Source organism: Triturus cristatus, chromosome 6, assembly GCF_964204655.1.
Source record: "Triturus cristatus chromosome 6, aTriCri1.1, whole genome shotgun sequence".
Lineage (NCBI taxonomy): Eukaryota > Metazoa > Chordata > Amphibia > Caudata > Salamandridae > Triturus > Triturus cristatus.
In genome coordinates this window covers 656659372-656686147 of record NC_140589.1, presented here as the reverse complement: position 1 = coordinate 656686147, position 26776 = coordinate 656659372, and positions in this window count along the sequence as shown.

Sequence of the window (26776 nt, the reverse complement as noted above, 5' to 3'; positions counted from 1 at the left end):
TGCCCAGCACACGCTGCCCCACGTTGTGCATGGCTGGTGCCAATTTGTAAGACACTGGGAACAAAAAGGAGTGGTGACACACAAAGAATATTACGCACTGACACTTCAAATCCTATTGCCATTGCATTAGCAAAGGTTTTGAGATGGTCCAGGGCTATTTCTTGCCGCAAATTGAAGGCCGCGTTTGTAATTGTTAATTTGCACATGTACTATTGGAGCCGTAACCCATATACTAGGTATTGTAGCACTGTTTAGCACCCAAGGTTCCGTATTAATTACCTGTGGCTAAACCATTGTATTCTTGTATTAATGAATTCCAGGAAATGCTGTTGTTTTTATAGATTGAGTATACCTAGTAGTATTATATTGTTTTAATTGGATTTCACTATTTATGATATCAGATTTTAAATTCTTCAAATAGGCTTTAACCATATTTTTATATTGTGTTTTATGAAATATTAATGTAATGTGCTTTTATGACTAATCTGTTGAATAAAGCTTGTTTGGATTGGATTGGATCTGTGATTCACATTGTCATTGAAAAAAGAGGGATGGGGTTTCATATACCAGAATCTCGGTCTAGTCAAGAACTCTCAGCTGAGCTCTGTGAAACAAAAATCATTTTAGACTGTTGACATATATTTTGGGTTATGATTGGAAGTGGTGAGCACAAAATTATACAGCATTTTTCTCTCTCCAGATTTGTAACCTCGATTAGATCGTTCAGAGCTTTACTGATATCCAAACCATTTTTGTAACTACATAATGCAGATTTCTTTGTGGATCTTTGTCTAGAGACAGCTTTTCGTATTACATACTATGTAAGTTTTTTCGTTTAATTCCATTCGATTACATTTAATTTTAATTTCATACCACACTTTACAAAGAGGACCTCTAAGTCAACGTCTGTAAATGTTTCCTGGATCCTGCATCCATGGTTCAGTAGAAGAATCATCCCACTGTCACACATGGGAAGTGGTAAGGTTCCCCTTCATAATTCATTCTTAGGATATGAGAAGTAAAAGTGAGAATGAAATAATGGAAGTAAATCAGAGGGAATTTCACATTGTATTCCTTTTTAAGTAGAGTGTTATATTCCAATGTGCACAGCATGATTGCAAAGTGATTAGAACTTCGGGAGCAATCTATTAAGGAACCCCTCAGTATGTACCACCTGCCTTCCAATTAAAGAACAGGAATTAGCGATAGCTCATGGATCTGCATGCCAGGCAAGCTGTGCATTAGACTTTGACGTGCAGGTGTATTTCAGAGAATATTAGTTTATTTATAACCTTGTAATTAAATTATAATCAGGAACAGCAGTTAATTGCAGAATAATATGTCAGTAAAGATATTTTAAGCAGAACCTGTTGTATTGATCGTGCTAATATCTATTTTCTTTTGATGGTGACTAGACAGTACCGTCCACCATGACTAAGATAAACACAAGGATCAAACTCCATTTATGTATGATAGATGTATTTCAATGTAATTTTTGAAGGGTTAATTTGTACTCTGCCTAAATTATAGGTGAGAGTGATACAGGGCTGTTCTTATGTTATGTTATGGTAATTTGCATAGGGCACTAATAACCAGAGATGATATCCAGGCGTTTGGGAGGGTGTGCATGTGTGTGGTGTGGTCCCCAAGATGCTTACTGGAAGAGCAAGTTCTTCAGCATCTTTAGGAACTTGTGAAGTGAGGAGGCTCCGAAGTGTTGAGAGAAGTTGTTTCATGCCTTGGGTGCGATGTAGTGACTTCCAGATTTGCTTTTGTGGAAACAGGGGAATGTGTGTGAGTGAGAGTGAGGCAGAGCATAGTTGTCTGGTGGGTTGGTGAAAGTGTATGTGGCTTTTCAGGTATTAAGATCCTGTGTTTGGTGAAGCTTTGTATGTGGTGTGAGAAGTTTGTATTGGCTGCAAGTGTGAATGGGAGTCAGTGAAGCTTCCTGACGTCTGTGTGATATGTGTGAAATGTGGGAAGTTGAGTATGAGTTTTGCAGCAGTGTTCTGGATGGTCTGGAGTCAGTGTAGGAGTTGTTTGGAGATTCTGGTGTAGAGAGTGTTGCCATAGTTCAGCCTGCTGGTGAAGAGTGCTTGTGTGACGATTTGTCTCGTGTCTTGAGGCAATAATTTGAAGATCTTTTGCAGCATACGTAGGATGTGTAAGCAGGGGATACAAACGACATTGACTTGAGCTGTCATGTTAAGCTTGTTGTCAAGGATGATCCCTATATTTCTTGCATGGTCTGTGGGTATAGGTATTGGTCCTAGCTCCAACAGCCTCCCTATGGGGAGGTCATGTTGCTGAAGACCAGTACTTGCATCTTCTCTGAGCTTCAGGCAGTTGGTTTGCATCCATTCTACCACCATGGCCAGGCAGTTAGTGAAGTTGGTTCTAGTGGTGGTTGTCTTGTCTGTCAGGGAGAGGATGAGTTGGGTGTCATCGGCATAGGTAAGGACGCAGATGTCTTGTGAATTGGATGATGTTAGCAAGCGGTTCATGTATGTTGAAAAGGGTGGGGCCGGGTGGCGATCCCTGTGGAACTTGCATATTATGCATATTAGTTTCTTGATGGATAGCAGCCTGGCCCTTTGGGTTCTTCCCATGAGGAAGATTACTACGGTGACATTCTCTTCTATTCCAGCATTTCTTTACATCTTGCTTTAGTGTGAGCTTTTTTCTGTCTTGTAGCAGCTCGTTCTCACTGCTTACAGTGCTGGAGCCACTTATTGTGTTGCTTGTGGTGCTGGATGTGCTGGTGTTTACCAAATGTGGGGTGCCTGTATCATAAGATGTCCCTTTTTCATCCCTCGCTATATGTCGAAATCTGCAAAAGGATATTGATAAGGGATTTTGCATGTGTTCTTAGTACATCCATGGTCCTTCTCTTGTGTATGGATTAGGTGACTCTCTCTTTATCTGTCTGAAATCATTTAATCTCTTCATCACTGGTGTGAGATTTGATTGACTCACTCATTTGATATCTAATGTTTCTAACTTTTGGAATGATGTTTTCAGGCTTAGCCTTACACTCCATCCTGTGAACTGATGAAGCAGCATGTGATTTAGATCATACTGAAGAGGTCCATGAAGTATTTGGGATAAACAATATTATCATATTGTAATGGATGTATAGAGTGAGGCATTGCTTTTCAGATGGCCTGGCACAGTCCAAAGGGCACATTCCATTTACAGGGGGGCAAAGGCTGCCTCATTAGTCTTCTCAATCATAGTGGGATTTGGGGTGGATTTGGTTCATCAATTCAGCCATGGCATGCTGCCCTGCTCTTGGCCTAATGCACAGTTTTTACATCCCTAATAATATTCTCTATCATAGCTGTTGTTTTGGCCTCCAAGACTCCATATGCAATTGTGCAGTTATCAAGTGAGAGAATATGGACCATGTAAAAGCAGAAAAAATCCATGTGGTCCAACAATTGTGCACTGGGGAATCCCCTATTCAATGTGTTCACTTTGCTATGTATAAGCCTGACATCCTCCTCATGCTCGTTTTCATGCCTTTGTGAGCTAAGCTTTAGGGTGCAACCAATTTACCCAATCTTGGTTTCTTGCTTAATTAACACTTTCTTAGCTTTAAGAGCATGTATCAGAAAATATTCTTGATGACAGTTATAATTACTTTCACTTGCAAAGAGTTTACTAATAAAGTTGCTGGCATGTGCGAATGCCCATCTGTCATGGTGGTTGTGGAGAATTCAGTTTGTGTCATTCTAATGTGCAGTTAGCACGCCATCATTCAGTATAGATCTTACATGGATAGCCATCTATACTGGATGATGGCATGCTAACTGTACCTTACATGTTAGTGTCTTAATGCCAACATGTTTTGATTTGGACATGGTAGTTGGTAAAATTTAGTAGTCATTTCCAGCTATTTCTTATCATGATTGCATACCAATACCCATATTTGGTTGCGTGCCATCTAGCATCTGCTATTTGTTTGTATTTATGGAGGTTACCATGAGCAATTACCACCAACCAAAACCCAGTGGTGACTAGAGTATGATACATCCTCAACTACTAATCTGAGGTAGCACCAAACAGGCAAAAGAAAAATGTATGCCACTAACTCCTGGTTCTGAAGGCAGAGTTTGTGACACTCCGGTGACCCATGGGAAGGAGTGCGGCTCATAAATCAGGCACCCGGCATTGAGAGGCACAGCTTGTGAGTCAAGGGCACAGGTGACACTCTACCGCCATTGTAGCCCCACATCATGCTGCCTCCTGCACTGAGACTCATCAAAAGAAGGAGCGGAGTATCAGTCCCACACCAGACGCACAGCACTCCACAGTTCATGAACGAAATACTCCAAACTTATCAACATTTTCAACAATTTTTATTCTTATTTCTGATATTCCAAATATCATATTGCTCCTAACCTGTTATCCTGTCACATGTGAGGCGCATTATGTATTACACAAGTTTCTACTGCAGCAGATATGCCAATCCAGGCCTTTTTCTGAAGCATGACGTTTCATAAAACATCCTTGGTAGTTGATCACATTTATCCAATGCATTTCGGGCTTTCCATAGCCCTTCATCAGGGGGCCACGACAAGTTAAAAAACATTACCATCAGCTTCTGGTTTTAGACCACTGTACATCAAATAATACTATACACAAACAATTCATGATATGTTTTAATAATAACCGTTGTTTTCCCTCAAAATGCACGACCACACGCACAAACCTGTGCCCAAAGAAGCTTCTCACACCCACCATTACCACCAGAGTATCACTCCCACACCGGATGCACAGCACTCCACAGTTTGTGAATTAAATACTCTTAACATGTCCACATTTTCAACAATTTTTATTCTTATTCCAGATATTCCAAATATCATATTGGAATCACGGAGGTAGGAGATGTGTCGATTCTGTAGTAACATAGCTGCAGTACCCACTTCTGAGGTTTACAACTGGAGAAGCACCTCAGTCAAGGGTGGGACTTGCAGATGGCAGAGTCCAGCAGCACCAGCAGAATTGCAAGAAGTCTTTTGCGTCCTTGAACTTTGGAAGACAGAAGGCAAGCCCCGAGATCCCTTTGACGGGAAGGCAAAGTGCATCACCACAAAAAGACTCCACACAGGTTTATAAAAATAGATTATTATATTATAAACAAATCAAGACCAAAATGATAAAAAAATCCAATAAGTAGAAGTCGAAATATTGAATTTTAAAGGGATAAATGCAGTAAAGCATTTGGAAGCAAGCAGCGCTAAAAAGGTTTCTTTAGGTCGTGCTGGACCAAGGCAAAGTCAAAAGTTCGGGCAGACCGTGATGGAGGTCTGGCTGGCTTCAAGACCCACTCAAGCCCTGTTGAACAAAGTACCTTTCCTAGTCACAAACAATGAGATTCCTCAATGTCAAGGTCCCCAGGTGCAAGATGCATTAACCTTCTCCACACAGTGAAGACGATGGGTCAGTCCTGAAGACGGGTGCCAGAGTCGAATGGCATCAGTCGAGGCACCGGATTCTGCCACACAGTTGAGGAAACTCATCAATCTCACCAAGCAGTGGCGACACGCTGTCAGATAATAAGTCGATCTCTAAGGCAAGGCACTGGTTCTGATGTGATGTGCCAATTTTACTCCCACTAACGGGTTCATGCACCGGTTCTGCTGCACACAGGCAGGAAATGCATTGATTTTGTAGCAACACAGATGTGGTACCCACATTTGAGGTCCAGAACTGGAAAGGCACCTCAGGTAAGGGTAGGACTCACAGAGGGGAGAGTCCAGCAGCACCAGCAGAATTGCATTAAGTCTTTTGTGTCCTTGAGACTCCAGAAAACAGGAGTTCAGCCAGCAAGCCCTTAGAGCCTTTGGAGGGAAGGCAGAGTTCAGCTCTCCATCAGCAGAGTCAGAGAGCAGCTGACAGCAGAGCAACAAGCAGAAAAGCAGTCTTTCCGGAAAAGCAGTCCAGTTGAATACTTTTGACAGCACAGCAGTTCTTCTGACATAGGCCAGATCAAGATTCATAAAAGTCAGATTTGATGAGGTCAGAGACCCAGTGCTTATACCCAAAAGTGCGTTTGATGTAGGGGTGACTTGAAAGGAGCTGTCTGAAGTGCTTAAAGATCCTTTTAAACCCGGTTCTGTATGCCAGCCTATCTGTGGGGGGACGTTATTCAGTCCTTTGTGTGGGGTCAAGCCACTACCCTTTGAAGTGTAAGTGTGAGACCCTCACATTCCTCCCTGCTGAAGAAGACCCATCAGAATGCAGATAAGTGCTCAGAATGCAGACTGATTGCGCCTCTGGAGCGAGAAATGTGCAAAAGGTAGCTGTCACCCATCCCAGATGTCTATTAGAGACAGGCTGGAAGGCACACAGAGTTATAAACACAGAGATAAGTTCACTTTCTAAAAGTGGCATTTCTAAAACAATAATGTGAAATCCAACTTCACCAGTAAGAAGGATTTATCATTACCATTCTAAACATATCTAACTTGAAATAGCTTCTCATTTCTGATCAGGAATTACCAGCTAACAGTGTATAAGGCAATTCCCAATGCTAGCCCATGAGAGGAGTAGGCCTCCCAGTAGTGAAAAACGAAATAGGCTGTTTGTCACTATCTGGACTTGCAAAACATAAGAGTACATGTCCAGCGTTTTCCTTCCACAGCACCCTGCCCATGGGGCTACCTAGGGCCTACCTTAGGAATGACCTATGAGTAATAAAAGGGGTGTTTAAGGCATGACAAGTAGTTTTAAATGGCAAGTGGAAGTGACAGTAAACTGCGCACACAGGCTTTGCAGTGGATGATCTGAGACCTAGTTAGAGGGCTACATCGGTGGTTTTCACAATTAGTGCTGCGGACCGACTAGTAGCATTTAATTTACTGGCACTGGGCACATGCAGTGCACTTTGCTAGGGATGTATAAATAAATTAAATATGCCAATTGGCTATGAGCCAATGTTACCATGTTTTAGGGAGAGAACACATGCTCTTTAAGAAGGTTAACAGTGGTAAAGTGCCCAAAGTCCTAAGGCCCAACAAAATGAAGGTCGGAAAAATTGCAGGAGGAAGGCAAAAAGTTTGGAGTAACCAGGCAAAAAGGGTCATTTCCAACAATGGTTAACTGCCTCCAAATGCTTTCACCTAGCGTGAGGGCGTTGCTACATATACCCGTACAATCCATCTGAAATGACCACCGGCAACACCTCTCAATAACTTCTCTCCACCAAGTGGTAGGAGATGCCAAGATGATGAGAGCCCTAACAGCAGAAGAAGCCTCCATGGAAGCCATCCTTAAAGAAATCACTGCATTTGGGGTCCGGTTGGGCTCCATGGATGAGAAGATAATAGATGTTATGACACAAATAAAGATAATATGGTTCGAAATTGATTCCTTTTACAATAAAATTGAGGGGATGGAGAGAGCGATGACCACAATTGAAGATTGCTTGGGTCATTCATGTCTGACATTGTAAGCAGAAAGTGATTGTCCTTGAGGACAGAGATTGACCTTATTGTGTCAAATTATGTGGGGTCAGGAGAAATGGGAGAAGGACAACATGAAAGGCTTTCTAATAGAGCATCTTCCTTGCTTTACAGGCTTGACTGCATGTTCCGTATGAATTATAATTCATACTGACCACAGATTCAAATTGCCACAGATTTCTCAGTGAAACTCAATTCTAGGAGAAAAGCTGTCTTTTGCTTGAGGCTCAGAATTCAGAAGTGAGATATCAAATAAAGCTTCTTAGAGCAGGTGATGATAGGTGATATTAGACAGTAAGTCCAGAAACTATAAGGAACATGACGAGTTGGCATATATTAGAATATGGATACTGAACCACCAACACTGAAGGCAGATAGGACCTTACATCATAACAACAGGTATCCCCATGGCCACTGTATCATCTTTCAGGCATCAGAGAAGGTAGATCAGGACTGTGTAGTCACAGGTTGAAGAAACTGCCCTACAGCCCTCTCTTGGCTGCCAAAAGGCAAAAGGGATTGATGAGTATAACATGGACACAACAATGCTAGCACTATACTACTGTTTTCTCAGTCAATGCCAACAGTTATAACTGCTATAAATATTACAATTGTTTATTAGTGACTTTATGTACATATATGACCCATCCTCCCACTCTGGTGCACATATTTCAAGGGGAGGTAAATACCTAACATTCCACAATTTGAATACCCAGGCTACAGGGACCTCATTCTCTGCCCAAATGCCCGCAAATTTGTGCCATTTTTACTCATTAATAATTCCAGGATTTGACTCATGCTTCAGATGGGAATCCTACTGCAATCCCTTTAATGGTGGTTTTATCTCTTATACCCTTCCATTTTGTTCCCACTGCCTACGATGAACCCTACATGGAAGAGCCATCATTGAAAATGTAAATCTGAGTGTACACTCACAAGTATTCTCCTAATTGGACTTTGGTAACCATGAATTTACATTAACCTACTATACACACTTGCATATTTTTCTATACTTCATAGAGAGTAATGACTGCCTAGGTCCCTATATGTGATTTGAAACTTCACTTTCGGAGGGCTAAGCTCACTACCATAGGGTACACTATAATTTCCTATCAAACAGATACATACACCCACTCAATTTTTAGATTGATAACCACACCACCAATATCATCTCCCTAAATGTCAACAGCCTGACACATTACATTAAAAGAAAACAAAATACTATAATTACTAGCCTTTAAACAAACAAAAATTGCTCTTTTACAGGAGACCCACCTACCAAGAGACAACACCAAAAACATAAGTGGGACTGGATAGGGAGGGTTCTTTTAAGCAGCAGGAACACCTAGCTAGAGTCCACCAATAACTCCTCCCAGACCAGCTCCAGGTCATGTAGAGTAGCAATCTTGGTGAAAAAATACCTCCCATTCACAGTGGTGCAGTCCCAGGTGGATGAGGAGAGGAGCGATGTCTTTGCCTAACCTAGACTGGGAGCCAGCGTGCACTCCTTTTATGCCCTGGAAGGGAACAAAACAATCTTCCCTTTCAGACTCAACAGAGTCATAACCAAACTGGGTACTACACATGCGATCCTTGTGGAAATTGGAATCTGGCCCTGGATGCGGTTATGGACTGGATAGGACTGCTCGACATATCCAACGATAATGCCAGGGCAGTTTTCCATCCTGGATGACCATGGCCTTCTTGAAATCTGACATCCCCTACACCCTACAGATAGGAATGACTCTTGCCTTTTGAATGTGCACAATCCTCAATCGAGGTTAGATTATTTTCTGATCTCCCACCCGATGACCTTACTAATGTTAGTTTCTAGCAGCTTAGAAGAATTTCTCACAGACCATGCACCTGTTTGCATGCACTTAGATTGGCGTTTAAATAAACTGGTGAAGAAACACTGGCATCTTAAAATCCCGCAAAACAAAATGCCCCCCGAAAAAGCCCACCTAAGATGTCATATTTTACTATTTATAAAGCACAAAATAAGCTCAGTGAACTCAGCACAAATTCTCTGGGTGGCACTCAAACCACTATGAGAGAGTAAATCATGAGGGACTCTGCAAAAGCCAACAAATGTACAGTGGAACAACAGACTACCTTAGAACAAGACATTAAATCCCTTACACAACAGTATACTGCAAATCCAACAGAAGTGACCAAGCGGAACTTAAAAGTGCAAAAATGGACCAGAACAAGCAGAAGTTATGCTGTACTGACACAAGCTTGACTTTATGAGCAAGGGGGAAAAGCTGCACTGTTCAGAAAGAGGGAGGCAATGGTGGCAGGACAGTGAGGGTTAACTGGTCAGAGGGCTGCAGGAGATAGCTATGGTGTTTGCTATATATTACACAAGGCTCTATAGTTCGGAAGTAAGGGAAGACATGAAATGTGAAGAAAGATGTTTCACTAACTTGACACTCCCACACCTTAATGTAGAAAATAGAGCACTTTTAGAAGGGAAGATTACCAAGGATTGCACCAGCAATTTCTGACCTCCCCTCCAACATGGCTTCCTGGTAACAATGGCTTTTCTGTGGATTCTATAACTAGATCAAAGATGAAGCAATAGAATAATTATATGAAGCATAAAAGGAAGTTGAGCATTCAAAAAGCTTATCATCCCTCTCCAATAGAGCACTAATTACAGTGCTCACAAAGCCTGGAAAGGATCCATTACAATGTGGTGCCTACCTCTAGTTCTCTCATCTCAATGTGGATATTAAGATTTTGGCAGAGATCTTGGCTTCTTAGCTCATAAAAGTACTTCTGGTCGTATTTACCACAGACAGGTGAGTTTCCAGCCTGAGAGAACATCCTGTAATCATATGTGCACATTGGCCTATCTCCTTTGGCTTTGTAAAGACTCTCAGGAGGATGTCCTCATTGTGCCACCTGAAAAGGACTTTACTGCTGAAATTAAATGGCTATAAGCCTCCCACTGCTCAGGTCAACAGAAGAGAATTTCTGCCGCACTCCTTTTCTGTTCACAGAGAAACACGTCAGGGGTGCATCCTGGCATTAGAAAACTGGGCAGCAGCCATTCATTAGTTAACTGCGATAGCATAGATCACTACTAGGAGTGTGTGAAGATTGTGTAATTCCCTTTTGTGTAATTAAGTAAAATTTCAGCAAATAGCGCAAAATTTCATGTAATTATGCAAAATGTAAATCTATAATTTTGCAAAATAATTTAGTGTGTAATGCATCCTTTTGTCAATTTTTGAGTTGAGCACATATTTAAACAAATGGCACATAATATCACACATAATAACTGCATGTTATAACGCAAAGTGGCATAATGGTGTCATTTTGGCATTTCACGTCACAAGCATAAAGAAAAATCATGTAAATTATGAGAATTATGCCGGTGTAATTTAAATTTCACCCAGGCCTACTCCCTAACACAGCAGACTCCAACAAGATGCTCTTGAACGCGGAGGACATATTGCTTACAATTCTTGATTTTTACAGCTCTCTCCCAGCCCTTATGCCAATCATTGCAGAGTTTTCTCAGAGATAGCATGCTATAAAGTTAACTGGGACAAGAGTGAGGCTCTTCCTGTGCCTGTGTCACAGCAAAAGTTGTTATGACGAGGATAAGAATGGGTCAAATTCTAATGGTTATTGTTAGATCTGTCAGCCTTAGGGTGCTCTTCCCCAAAACTTTTTGACTTTTTCAGCCAGTTTATGCTGGATTAGGTTTTGTTGGCCTTAGGACTTTGCACACTTTAACACTGCTAACCAGCCTGTAAATTAAATGCTACTAGTGGGCCTGCACCACTTATTGTGTGATCCACTTAAATAGCCCCTTAAACATGTCTTAGTCCTGCCACTGCAGTCTGTGTATACAGTTTTAAACTTCCATTTTGACCTGGCAAAATAAGCTTTTGCTAGGCCTAGTACTCTATTTTTAATACATATAAATCACCCTTTGGGTAGGCCCTAAACATGCCCTAGGGCAAGAAGAAGTGCATTTAAAACGTTGGACATGTACTTTTAAGTGTTAGATGTCCTAGTAGTGAAAAACACCTAAATTAATTTTTACTACTGTGAGGCCTACCATTCCCATAGGATAACATTGGATTATGTTATTACATTTAATAGGTGATAACTTTCAATTGGGAGCAGGGAGTCAATTTTGGTAATTTAATACCCCCTTTAATAGTGAAGTCAGACTTTAAGTCACAATTCTGAAAATGCCACTGTTAGAATATTGCCATTTTCTTGTTCTAACTATTTGGAGCCTGTATCCTGGGTCACACGACTAGGTGTAGCTGCCAGTTGGTCTTTGTTTATTGCTCCCAGAGAGTGACACATGGGGCAATAGGTGTTGGCAGGATGGGTCATCTCTGACTTGATAGGAGGTGGAGCTTTCACCTACCACACTAGCACAGCACAGAGACTCTGCCCCAGCACACTCTCAAAAGATTTGATTCAAGCCTTTTGTGACCCCAGACAAGTTGGAGCCAGGGTAGGGAGGAAGGAACTTCCAAACACATTTGGGGGTGGAAACCGGTAGATATGTCTTCTACTTCAAAGCTGGCACCATACCCAACTCTTCAGTACACATCTGGACCTGTGGAACATTCAGAAGAAGAACTGCTGTGCTGCTTCGCTACAAGAAGGACTGCTACTCTGCTGCCCTACTGCCTGAGTGAGAAGGCCTGGACCTGCATCTTGAACCCAGGACCACCAGAGTGACTCCAAGGGCTAGGTCTCCTAATTAGTGTCACAGGGACAGAAAGGCTCAAACCACCTTGAACCCATCAAAAGAACAGTTGAAACAGCAAGTCTATGTGACAACTGCACCTCCCTCTCAATTGCCCGAAAAACAGTCCAAAATGTGTGAATTTAGAGAAACATAGCATGCACATTCACTTCTCCCGCTTTTCCCAGAGAGTGATCCAAGGATCAAAATGAGTTCTGTCCACCAATGCGAAGTGCACCGCAAAAGAAAATTTCCGTAGCCAATTAGTCCAATTCACAACAATCTTGTTTCCCAAGTGTCCTTTACTTTCCACAGGATTGACATAGAAACAGGCAACGCGTTTCATCCACTGCCTGTGGACTCCATCAAGGCGTCATCATTTATCATATAGAGACCTCGAATGTATAAGAGAATTAATGTCTTCCACCATTTAATATCCTGGTTGGTGATCCCTACCTATTTTTCAGTACCGATGCCGGCTTCATGGGACCGCGTCTTCCTGCAGATACAGCACCTGGACTCTGTCTGCTGTGATCCAAGCAGGACCAGCGCAGCGTGATGCAATGTCCCGCAGCCTTGCATCGGAACCGCTGATGCGCAATGCAACCCCGATACGGGATCTCGCTGCTCCTTGGAACCACTGCTGCATGATGTCTCTCAACACAGGACATCATATTAGTGCCCTGCCCATCTGCATCTCGGAGCTGCCATTGAGCGATGTATCCTTGATGCAGGGCTTTGCATTGCAGCCCTGCAGCTCCCTGCAACCCCTACTGCATGATGAATCCTCACCGCAGGACCTTACATCGCATCTCTTGCACACCACTGAATGATGCATTCTCGATGCGGGACGTCAAAATGCTCAGCAACCAGGAATTAAGGTACTTTGCTCAGGTGGCCTAACTTGGCCCCTGTTGTGACTCGTGGTCCATTACAGGCAACCTGAACTTGTGACTTTGTCCCAGTCCGGCATGACCAGGTGGCGCTTTGTGTTTTTAAGTACCATTTTTAATTAAATCTTTTAAATTGCATATCTTCGGTTTTACTTATTGGATTGTTGTTGTTTTTGTGTCAAATAATGAATTCAATTTTACTCTTATTTTCCAAATTGGTTTGGCAATTTTCTTATGTTGTGTTCTCACTTCATTACTCTCTGGAGTGCTGCATAAATACTTTACACATCAACCCTAATTGAAGCCTGACTACTTTTGTGCAAATCTACCAGAGGGTTGAACAAAGGTTAATTTAGGGTTTGTTTGTGTTTCACCCTGATAAGAATTGTAGTTGCTGGTTGAGTAGGGTCCCCCCGCCCCTCAACCAGTAACCCAGTGTCCTATAGGTACACGTTAATGAAAGTTTGGATAGACTAATACCAGACCACTTGGGCACTCTCTTACCCAGAACTACTGCGGACTAGGCAAAATGATTGCAGTTAACTAATCATTATGGGAAGAATAGACGCTGTGAAAATGGTAGTGGTCCCCTGATTTACATAGGCTGCCACTGTTAGTCAGGACCTCAGTCCTGCGATCCATTGTAAAGTTACTAATGCCTTAATATGGAGCAACATGAAGTCGAGGTTTAAAATCTCGAGGCTGATAACTCATATGATAGGTGGAAGTCTGAGTCGCCCTTGAGTCTGTTGTAAGTAAACACTGCCATGCAGCTTTACAATTTTCACAATTAGTCTATAGGTAGCCAAAAACGAGGGATACTTCTTTACGTGTCCCCATTGAGCCTCACCTACATTCCAAATGCCTTCTGTTCCACCAGCGTTATACATGGCAAAGGCTTTTACATTATTTGTTTGAATACAAAGAGAATGAATAGGGAGACGTAACTGAGAACCAAGGAGATGGGGTGAGAGATACCAAAATCACGTTTTGCCTTTTCAAATCACTCCAGGACTGGCACTGGTCTCCCCTGAAACTACTAGTGGCAGGCCTATAATGCCACTCATCTGCTGGAGGTGTGCAAAATCGGGATGTGACACACAACACGTCCTCCATGAGAGCCCAGATACACTACTTTGGTCCTTGACTTTGAACACTTTCAGCAGGATACTAGCGTTGACCCTCACATTAACAAAGAAATTGAACATGTTACATGACATCACAGACTTACCCTCCATAAGAGCCATAAATGAAAGAATGAATGAAGGCATTTATAAAGTGCATCATTCACTCCAAAGAGCATCTTGGTGCTGTCGGATGCGGGGAAGTCTGAGGTGAGGGAAATAGTGGACCCAGTGGGGTATGAGGATCAGATGAGTGAATGAACTGTATGGTCTGGGGACGCAAATATCCAGGTTTTCAGGAGTTTCTTCAACATAGGTTCAGACTGTGCCAGTCTCAGCTGGGTGGGCAAGCTATTCCAGGCTTTCGATCCTAGTACTGCCATTGGCTTTCCCCCTCTGGATGTCAGGTGGAAGGGGAGAGGTGCTAGAAGGTTTTCCGAGGACGATCGTAGGAGTCATTTAGTGATGTATGGTTTGATTCTGGACCTTAGGCATTTGGGCCCTGTTGCCCTGAAGGTTTTAAAGATGATTACTATGATTTTATAGAGAATACTTTTATGTATAGGCAGCCAATGGAGTGTTTTGCGTGCTACTGTGGCTGAGGACCCCCTAGGTAGTCTTCGTACCAGCTGGGCTGTCACGTTTTGGACTATTTGTAGTCTTTTCAGAACTGCCTTTTTTGCTCCTGCGTAAAGGCTGTTGCAGTAATGCAACTGGAACTGTATTCCTAGCAGTGACAGGGAGTAGAGCAAAAACATTTTTAAGGGTTTTTATCATGTGGAAGCATGTGCCCGCCACCGAGAGGGCTTGCTGTTGGAATGCTAGAGCAGAGTTGAATCTAATCCCTAAGTTCCTCACAGTGTCTACTGTATTAGGAGGTGGAGACGTATCAGTCGGGCATGAAGAGGTTAGATTTCCCAAGCAGCATGAGTTCCGTTTTTTGGCTATTACATTTGAGGTGGTTTGATTTCATCCAATCCATGACTGCGGATAGACGGATAGACAGTGTTGGAATTTTTCTTCAGCTACTGTGGAATTTTTGTCAAGGGTGAGTATTAGCTGGGTGTCAACCGTGTACGAGATAGACTCAATGTCAAAGGATCCAATCCGGTTAAGCAGTGGTATCTCACACAATTTCAACCTCTCTCTATAACGGAAGTCTCTAAACTAATATCTTCGGCCAAATCAGGTTCACCTAACGACTTGTGCCCCCCCCAGAATTATGGCCCTTCTAGCCCCATATTGTGCCCCAGAAATTCACGAAATTTTCAACTGTTCTATCAGTTCGGGTATCATTCCCCCATCCTGGAAGGAAGCTTTTGTTCGACCCATCTTGAAGAAACCGGCTGCGGACCCTCTCATACTGGGTAACTACCGGCCCATATCTTTGCTAGCCTTGTTGGTTAAACTACTTGAATCGGCCATTAACAGACAGTTAAGTCTCTACCTAGAATCTAACAATCATTTGGGTCCGTCACAATCAGGGTTCCGGCCAGGATTCAGCACTGAAACCGCGATCCTGGCAGTGACGGACTCATTGAGGCTAGAAATGGATGCAGGTGGATCAGCTATTCTGGTCCTCCTGGACTTGTCTGCAGCATTCAACACTATCTCACATGCCAAGCTGTCGGAGAGACTGATATCTTGCGGTATTCGAGACCAGGCCTTAAAATGGATACAGAATTTCCTGTCTGATAGAAGCCAGACAATCATGCTGGGACCTTACCGTTCAGACAAGTACTGTGTGGACAAAGGGGTTCCTCAGGGATCGTGCCTTAGCCCCACTTTGTTTAATTTGTACATGGCCCCTTTAGCAAAAATAGCAGAATCATCTGGATTTGAGATAATCTCATACGCAGATGATACCCAGCTCATTTTTAAAATCAACTCAGATGCACAATTTGAACATCTTTGATTCGCAGCCGGAATGCGCAACATCGCCGACTGGATGACTGAGAATTATCTCCAATTAAATCCCAGCAAAACAGAAATTATACTAATTAGGAAAGCTTCTCTGTGCTGGTCCCAGGGCTGCTGGCCCGATGATCTGGGTACCCCCCCCCCCCGCCGCCAAACAAGTGGTAAAGAACTTGGGTTTCAAACTTGATCAAGCACTATCCATGAAGGATCATATAGCAGCAATTTCCAGCTCTTGCTATTTCAGCCTGCGGCTCCTACTGAAAATACTTCCTTATCTACCTACCGAGCATCGTAAGACCCTGGTCCAGGCCATGGTGATCTCTCGCCTCGACTATGGCAACGCGTTATTGGCAGAATTAGGCTCGACACTGCTAAGGAAACTGCAGGTCATACAAAACACTGCCGCACAAATGATTTTAAACCGCCCTCCGGGTTCACCGTCAGCCCCTCTACTGTTAGACCTTCACTGGCTTCCAATCGCAAAACGAGCATATTTCAAGACCTGCTGTCTTACATATAAGGCCTTAAATGGAAAAGGCCCTCAATATCTATCACGCAGACTCACTAAACAAATCTCAGTTCATGACCTTAGGTCTAATGCGCTAGGGTTCTTGAAGACCCCACGAATCCGCCTCACCCGCTCTGGGGGGAGGTCCTTCTCATATCTCGCCCCTCGTTACTGGAATATGCTCCCCATTTCCATACGCTCCTGCCCCTCCCTCATCACCTTCAGGAAAAAATTGAAAACCTTTCTGTTCTGATCACTCGTGATCAGCTTTCGCTTCCCGCTGTTTCTCTCACCTTCCCCTTAGTTTTCTACCAGTTATAGCGCCGAGATGCCCCAGGGTGAGTCGTGCGCTTTAGAAATAACCTTAACATAACATAACATATCATATAGAGATTAAAAAGTGTTGGGCTAAGGGCCGAGCCCTGAGGGACTCCAGCTGGCAACAGTTTTTCTGTTGATTTGTAGTTGCCTAAGGTTACTATTTGTTGTCTGTCATGCCAGCGCCTTGTGAGTGATACCACTATCTCCTAGCCTGTCTCTCAATATGTCATGGGAGACCGTATCGAATGCAGCCGATAGGTCTAACAGAATCAATATTGCATCTTTTCCGTGATCTAGGGCAGTTATTAGCAAGTATCTGACCCCTACCAAGATCTGAATATTGAAACACTGGCAGTCACTCCAATTACCTACGCACAAGGAATGTAATGTAAAGTAATGTACAATGTGGCCTCATATGAAAAATTACATATAAACTACAAAAGGTTTGGTAAACATTTGGTCATCATCCATCGACTCCAACTCATAAGGTGTACAAACCAGGAAGCATTCAGGGAAAGGGCCTTTTACACACAGCAAGCTCCCTCAGTACATCTTCTCCTCATGCAAGCTGACCGAGATTGTGAACCAACACAGTGGGTCAATTTTCCCCTACCTCCTTCTCGTTGTTTCCTATAGCATTCCCCCTTACTGGACTCATTTGTGCTATTCTAAGGAGATAGCACATGTTCATTGTAGACCAGGGGAACCCACAATAGACATTAACATGGAATAACCACACTTCTCCCCTTCTTCCTGGCCTCTCCTCCTTCTCTCTCATTTGAAAGTTCCATGTTCCACATGCCAAGACAACATATGCAATGCAGTGTGTGGTGTTGCAGCTAGTGTCACAACCTAATTCTCCAAAACCAAAAGGGCTGGAATTCCCTATTACACAAGGGTGTTGAAGCTCCATACTTCCGTTCCACAAGGACATGAGACCTACTGGCTAGAGATGCTAAATTTGGAACAGAGTGTACCAAACTTCAAATCATGCCCTCGGCTCAAATCCTTGAGTAATAGGCATATCTCTTATCCTCCACCTACTTGAAAAGGAAAAAATAGTGTAACGTTGGTTGATTTTGTTAGACATTTCTCTAATGCTCTTGCCCCGGGTTCGTGATATTAAAAACAGAAAAAATGAAAATATTTGGATGATCTTGGCTCGAAAGTTTAGGTTAGCTTAGAAGGTAATTTTTAACATTTAGAAAACAGGAGGCCGGCAAGATCTACCAGCAACACTCAACACTCAACCACAGATAGTTTATGAATTGTTTTCTTACTCCCAGATAATCAGTTGATTATTCATGGGGAAGGGTAATTGGGATCAGGATTGCATTGACAACCCTAGAAAACCTAAATAAGGATAAATGATACTTTTATACTATCTGCGAAATAAAAACACATTCTCCCAAAACCGTGACATTTCTTCATTTAGTGATTTATGATGCAGACTTCAATGTGTGACTTCCTTGCTTACTCAATGGAACCCAATTCTTTTGGCAAATAAAGGGGGTGGTTTAGGCAAAGTGGTTGAATGTTAATATAACACGGATCACAGTTAGGAAGACATGTCTCTTTAGTCAGCATTTTGGGATTCTTTTTGCTTTGACAGCAAAAATTCATGGCACAATTAACTTTTGTGTCTGGCTGAATGATAGCATTCAATCTAGAGCATCTCACTACTTATGGGACGTGGGTTTAGGTGTTTTATCACCAGTCTGTAGCTTGGCCTAGAAACAACCAATGTATAGGTTTAAAGAGGGAAAGAAAGTCACATGGGTACCCTCCGCCAACTAACATTCAGAAAACAATATTGACCCATACAGGGTTCTGTATGTATTGTTGGTAATGTATAGATATCATGCTCCGTGTAGGGAGAATGAACTTTTTAACCTATCACCCTAACACCTATTTTTCATGTTTACCATCAGAAGTGACAAATCAAAGCGAATGTGACAAATCATAGATAATACTGTTGCTTACATATACCAAATTATTATGGAGCGTACACCTCAAGGAAGTGGCACATGGGAACACAAGTTTTATATCGATTTTGTCACAGGCTTCTCATCATTGGTGTCAAGTCCCTAATAGTATATAAAGGACTTGATGGGTATATCATTAGCGTTTGTGGCGCATGATACCCAAGTGAGATACAACAGAGGTTTGTCGTGTGTAGCCTGTATATAACGTTCCCATAAACTTGTGAGGTAGAGCAAAAGGAAAGTGCAATGTCAGGGTGTAGAGGGTCCTCAACTAAAAAGTGAAATGAAAAACGCATCGAGTGGTGGTGTGAAGGTTGTATTAAGCCCACTCCTGGTCCATATCAAAAGTAATAGGGCCAGATTAGACCTGAAGCATTTATGACGGACATCTTTCATTGCCTCAATTGGTGAGGCAAGTTCATCAGGAACTGGACCTCCTGGGGCCACCACATACCAGGTCACCAAAAATAAACTTCAGCATACCAACTTTCTGTAACAATGGGCTGATTATTTTAACCTCATATGTGCGAAACCTACATACATTTTGAAGCAATGCAGCTACAATTATCACACTATTTGTGACTTGTATACTAAAAAGTACCAATTTTCCTATAATGGACCACAAAACATGCATGAATTTGTTAAACAAAGCCCCCATAAAACATGCCCAGGAAGGTCATATCTGAAAAGTAGCACAGTGACACTTAAACAAGTATGACCTTCAAAATGTGCCTCTCTACTCCGTTGGAGTTATCCTTGATATGTGGGGACATTGATGGGCTAAATTGCAGATGCAGATGGCGCCACCAGCATATTTTAAGAGGCTGTAGGTAACCTAGAAGTAAGTGCAACCTAGAACGAGGCAACAGCCCTCGACAGGGCGCCATCTTTGATTGGGCCTGTTGTACCAATAGACACAATATTAAGCGGGTCCTATAAAAGGCATTCAGTAATATATTCTCTAACATCCCTGATGAGAACAGCCTAGTAGGCATGGCCTATTCCTGTGCTGCAGTGAGGGCTCTCAATGGCATTTATTAGTGTCCACATCATCCCATTCCCTGCTAGAGGAAGCCTGGCCCTGGGATTTCAGGCAGCAGGTAAAGGGCTGTACGCATCCGACAGACTCAGGGACTGGTAAGTGGCTGTCCAGTGATGCAATTGTAGCCGTGGGAAAATTCTCTAATGTCCAGCAGGAACTCTTTCCTACATCTTTTTATTCTTCACACTGTACAGTTGGCAGAATGTTAAAAGAAAGAAATAGCAACGTTTCAAACCATTTGGCTTCATACCTTTGCACACTCTTAGACTAAATTAGGCAGTCTGTTTATTACAGCACGCATGCGCAGTGATCTGCACTTACAGTTATTGGGCATATGTTTGCATAGTATAAGTGGCATATTCACAAGGAGCTATCGCTGAGTTAACGGCACTTTATCGCAGCCAAAGTTGCGATTAATTGATCGCCCCATTCACAAGCTGGTGTTAACAGCCCACAGAACCAGTTTACCTGCGATAGCAGCCGCAAAAATCATCGCCACTTTAGACCCCCGCAACTATCGCTAATGAGATGCAGAGTAGGCATTCCTGTGCCCAAAGATGCGACAACACCACTGCACAACATTCACAACAACCAGCCAGAACTGCGATAAGAACACAAAACAGGCAATAAGGTGCGTTAGCAGCAGGAAAATAACACCTGCTCTGACCTGGTGCAAAGTCAGACCACAGCCTGCACCATAAAAGAGAGACGAGCCTACAGCCACATCGGAAGGGCAACAGATGCCATGGAGCCACTGGTCATGCTGGCTGGACACCCAAGAGGGCCACAACACCTACCGCCACCACCCCAGGACCCCAACACCCACCCTGAAACCCCCCCCGACCACCACAGAAGCAGCGCAAACAAAGACAACAGACCCCCAGGAAACGCACCAGCCACACAGACTCAAAACCTGACAATGTCATTGCCACCACAGGTTCAAAAGGACAACCATCCTACGCATCCTGACCAACAACGCCCAACAGGCTGACGGCACTAACACAGCAGACAACCAACATCCTACCCCACACAAAGTTGCTGGCTGTGCTGGACCTGTTGGCCCCTGGTACCCCCAACCCACACTCGCCACAGTCAGAGGAGTCACACAGCCAGCCACATCCAAGTAACTCACACCTGACCTGGACAACACCATCAGCCTGTCACCCCAGTCCCTATACGTCCAACACAAAGCGCAGGATCCGCTGGACACCAAGCAAGGACCATACACTATAGCTGGATGCACGCACATGTCGGGGGCAACTCACAGCACACTTGTCATACCTGTGCCCCCTGCCGACACAGCACACAATCACCACAACAGAAAGCACACATCTCACATCAATGTGCAGGCAACAACCGAACACCGTGAAAACTCAACCAATCTCGGCTCCAAATACCCAGCCACTCTGCACGATTCCTCCATCCTCCGACAGTCCAGCAGCAACCAGCGTCCCCAGGATGGCACCAAGGGAAATACACAGCCCCTTGGCAAGTTCCAAATGAACACCCCACTCACCTCAACTCCACAACCATGCAACTCACAACTCTGGCAATGCACACGTCACAAAATCAAAACCAACATGCCAAACAACATGCCCACCCACCAGACATGACAGAACAACTCACAATGGTAACCTGGGCAAGCCGTGAACATGAGCCATCAATGGCATGGCACCTCAGCCACACACTAGCCCAATGTGGGGAGAGGTAGCAACCAGGCATGTGTGAAGGAGGCAGGAGAAGCATGACTGGGAAAGCATACAATGCCAAGAGTGGCGGAGATGTGCTGGACAGACAGCAGTATGCAGAACACACCCATATCCATGGCGATATACACCTCTGGTGTATGGAGTGTAGTGGACAGTGGCCGCAACCATGTCACACCGGCCAGTGGGGGAGTTTGTGCAAATGTTGCCTGTTACGTCCCCCCGTAAATATGAGCGGAGTGGCATGGCCCGGCGTACGCCAGGCCAGCATAGGGGCGTGAATAAAAAGCACTTAGCCCTGGGGCGTGGTCCACTTCCAGAAAGCCCAACGTCTCTGCCAGGGCGGTGCCTCTCACCACGCCACAAGGCCGATGCCGTCCTCGTGAGCGGAGTTGCCTGCGAGCCTGTGCACCTGCCGTACCCCGGCCCGCTGGACCCCGAACCCACCAGGCCCGCCCCTGTGCAGCCAGGCCACACTGATCACCTGCCGACACCGGCATGTGTCAAGGAGGGTCCACCACGTGCCGGTGCAAGCTCCAAGCAGCCTCCTTGGCCCAGTAGGTCCCATATGTGAAACTGTGTCCTGAGTCCTGAATGGCAGTGACCCCGGGGCAGCGGCCACAGCACCAGACCCCCCGATCAGTGAGGCATAGTTCCATATGGGCATCTTGCAACACGTGGTGCCACTAACCCTGTTCAACGCCAGCCAGCGACACGTGGTGCCACTAACCCTGTTCAACGCCAGCCGGCGACACATGGATGAGGGACCAGGATCACCCTGCAGACCAGTAGGTCCCACATCCAGCACCTAGTTGTGAATCACAAATGGCAGAGTCCACACCAGTGGTCGCACGGAGAGGAGTAAGAGGAATATGCAGCCCAGTCAAGGCGAAAGCCGGGTCACAGGCACGGAGGTGACCGAACACTATCAACAACTGACCTGGTGCCATCAACCCTGTTCATCGCAAATCCACAACCCGTGGTGCCACTGAACCTGAACTACGCTGGCCGGTAGGGCCATCCAACCTATGCTGGCAACACTCGGTGAATCGCCCGTGCTGACCGCTGCCTCAGGCCTACACTGCGGTCAATTAGGTCACACATGTGGAACTGTGTTTTGGGTAAGATGTGGAGGAATCCAAACCATTGGACATGCCTCATCGCAGGGGGCATCCCCTAACTGCACTGGTGCCGCTAACTCTGTACGCAATGAGTCATGGGCACCATCTTGTTGGACCCTGGTGGCGTCAGAGCCCATGGCCTGGTGGTTTTCTGCATCTTCTTCTGGCTGGACCGGACTTGGTGTCTGACATGTGTCTGTTCCATTCATCTCCACCATAGTGACTGTATCAGCCTGGGCCTGCCCTCTGCATCCTGCCCTGGGAGTACTCCTTCCTCTGTCCATAGAGACACTGCGACAAGGCCCCTTGTCATCCCGTGAACCTGCTCTGCACTCGTGACCCAGCCCGAGTGCACCGCAAGTCAACAGCCCTTGGCGGCAGGCCCGTGCAGGACGATGTGCATCCGAACCACTAACTCTGTGCAGCACAAATCATGGGGCCTTTATGGTTGTATGGTTGTGTCCTTTACAATGTACACTGTTGTTGATTTCTGACTGCTCCAGGCAGCCCTTGCCAGCTGGTGTGCACCCACCCCACACACATCCAACATTGTCACTCGGTAAGTGTGCCTGATAATAAATGTGGCCGTGCGCACGTGCCCGTAGCCATTCACACCATCTGAGTGAATTGCACCGAGCTGTGCCATTTCATCCACAGGACTGTTTCAGGGCAAACCAGTGCCGCTTCAAGCAGAGCCACTGACGCAATGGCAGACCATCCCAGACACATGGTCTACTCCAGTCACGTGGAGCTGTACCGTGCACGTCTGCTGTATGTACTGGGGGCACTGCCATTGGTAGTGCGGCGGATCAGTAACCGCGTGGGCTTCCGCCTTGCGCACGTAACATGCGTGCAGCCTGTGTTGCATTGTCGCTCGTGCATATTCAAGTGGTCCATGGATGTCTGCCTCTCCAATGTAACGGTAGCTGATCTGGATTTCGACATGTGTGTGCGCCCCCTGTTGGCCCATGACCACGAGTGTCACCAGGGTGACCACTTATGACATGCATGGATGTTTGGCATGCAGGTTGGAAACTGGACCTGGGAGATTGCACGAGTCATCGTGTGCAGTGAGCACATTGAACCACTACCTGATTGGGCTTTGATGCACGTTGGGTCCACTGGTTGGAGTCAGCACATCTATCCTGGTTAGCTGATGGATTGGCTGCACTCGCTTTCATGGACGAGTGACAAGTTTCCTGCAGCCACAACTAGATGTGAGCCATTGCACTTGTCACGACACATGGTTGCATGTTGTGGATTTGGTCACAAGTCCAGAGAGGATAGTGGACATGGCTGCATTGGCCAGTACTCATGTTCCAGGCGCGGACAACCAACACGGGTTGGCACTTACTCGTGTTGGTGAGGGACACCCCGGAGGTGGACATGGGCGCTTTCCTACGGTCCTTATTCAGACATGCTGCTGCATTGGTCTGCATATTGTGGCACTTCTCTTGGCCGTACTGACTCGCACTTGTTGATAAAGTTTCCGCACTTTCACTTGTCTCCAACTGTGTTGTGTCTTGATTTGCATGCCAATGTGTGTCACAGACTCTCTGGCTCCCTGCCATCCATGCATTGCTATCCCATCAGGACTGTGTGTTTCTACGTGTGCATTATCATGTCCCTGTTTCGTGCTTTGCCAGATGCGTATGGCCGTTTCCCGGCCACAAGCGGGTGTACTTGTATCCTGTGTTTAGTTGTGCACAAGTTGGTGTTTGTACCACATTGTGTTGGATATTGGGGTTCTCTGCTTCCTATGTGTGTGTGCTGCATTGTGTGTGAGATGTCCCTTCAGCTCTGATTTGGCTCACCCTTCTCCCTTTCAGGCGGTGTTGTGTTCACTTCTGTGCCTGTTCAGTGGTGTGACATTGCCAGGTTGTGTGACTTTGTGCACCTGGTTGGTGTTGTTACTCTTGGGCATTGTTAGATTTGGGGGTCTCTAGTTGGCACAGGTAGGTACTTGTGACAAATAGGGACTCTTGCCTCTAGTCAGGGTAAGGGGGTACACTCCTAAAATAACCACTGCTCACCCCCTTGGTAGCTTGGCACGAGCAGACAGGCTTATCTCAGAGGCAGTGTGTAAAGCATTTGTGAACACATACAGTAATCCAGTGACAACACTACAGATGGACACCACACAGTTGTATATTAAAAATAAGTATTCTTTATATAGATTTAACACAAGACCATAAACGACAAAAATTCACAATACTGTTACTTTAAAATGGTAGAATTTAGCTTAGTTCTCTTTAGATCTTAAATGCGACACTTTGAGTCAATGTACCTTAAGATGCGACACGCAAGGCAACGAAAGTGTTGCAGGGAAGGTGATGCGGTAGGTCCTTACACGCAAAGGCGGTGATGCGTTGAAGATCTGGTGCACAGAAACAAAGATGGAGTCTTCTTGTTGATTCGACACGCCTCTTCGATGTTGCGAGATGTCTCGGCTCGATGAGTCAGCTGCAGCAGCGACACCCTTGTCCAGTGATGCGACGACAGCGGCATTGGCGGCGACACTCTTCTCCAACGATGCGAGACGCTTCCGCTTGATGCGACAGTTGCAGCGGTGACACCCATGTTAAGTGATGCGACGACAGCGGCTGCAACGGCGGCATGCTTCTCCGTGGATGCGAGGTGCTTCTTGTGATGCGGTGCATTGTGACAGATCCAGCGGCGACACCCTTGTTCAGTGATGCAACAGCAGCGGTTGCGACGGCAACACGCTTCTTCGGTGTTGCGAGATGCTTCTCATGGTGTAATGCGACAGCTACAGCGGCGACACCCTTGTTCAGTGATGCGACAGCAGTGGCTGCGACAGCGACACACTTCTTCTTCTTGAGTCGCGCTTGCAGCTCCTTGCGACACGCAGTCCCTCAGAAGTCCCAAATAGAGCTATAGGCACTTCCAAACTACTCTTGTTGAGCTGGTGGTTGAAGTCTGTTGTCCATGAGACTTCAGCAGGAGGCAAGCTCTTCTCTCAAGCCCTTGGAGATCCTTCACAAGTTGCAAGTCCTTTCTCCTTTCTTTGGTAGTCAGGCAACCACTGCAGGCCAATCTCCCAGGTTCTGGGATAGTCTCTCCTCAGTCTCTCTGTTTCCACTCCTCAGCAAAGGTTCCTTATTGTTCCCAAAGTGATCTAAAGTTCTGGGGTCTGGGTCCCCTTTTTATACACAGTTTCTCTTTGTTCTCTGAAGGCAAAGAGGCCTTTGCCTAGTCCAAACCAGTTCTGGTCAGTCCCGGAGCACTTTGTTGACATGACTTCTTTCCTTTCACAGTGCAGGGCAGAGAAATCAGACGCATCACAGGAGGTGGAGCCAGCATTGTGGAGGGAAAGCACAGCCCTATTCAGGTCCCAGGTGCAACTTCTCCCACCCATCTACATGGAGATCTCTATTCAGCCCTGTGCTGACTCACACTGTCTCCGGGAATTCCCCAGCCCCCTGGAATTCTCCAGCCCCATCCCCTGTCACTCAAACTCCAGACAAGGAATACATAGCCTAGCAGAGGCAGGTTTGGATGGTTAGACAAGAAAATACCTGCTTTCTAAAAGTGGTATTTTCAAACACAGAATGTTAAAAACAACTTCATTAAAAGATGTATTTTATCATTCTGAGTTCAGGCATACTAAACTTGAATTTCTACCATGTTTCCTGAGTCAGTTAGGATTATAAGATGTAGTAATCAAACTGCCCATTCTGGCCTATGGGGAACAGGTAGCCTTGCAATAGTGGAAAACGAAAATGGCTGTAATTCACTATTAGGACATGCCACACACATCAGGGCTTATCCTACGTTATACTTACAATGCACCCTGCCCTTGGACCTACCATAGGGGTGTCTGATAGGAAGAAAAGGGAATGTTTAGGGACTGGCAAGTGGGTGCACTTGCCCAGGCAGCATGGCAGTACCAGACTGCACACAGGCTCTGCAATGGCAAGCCTTAGACACACTTTAACAG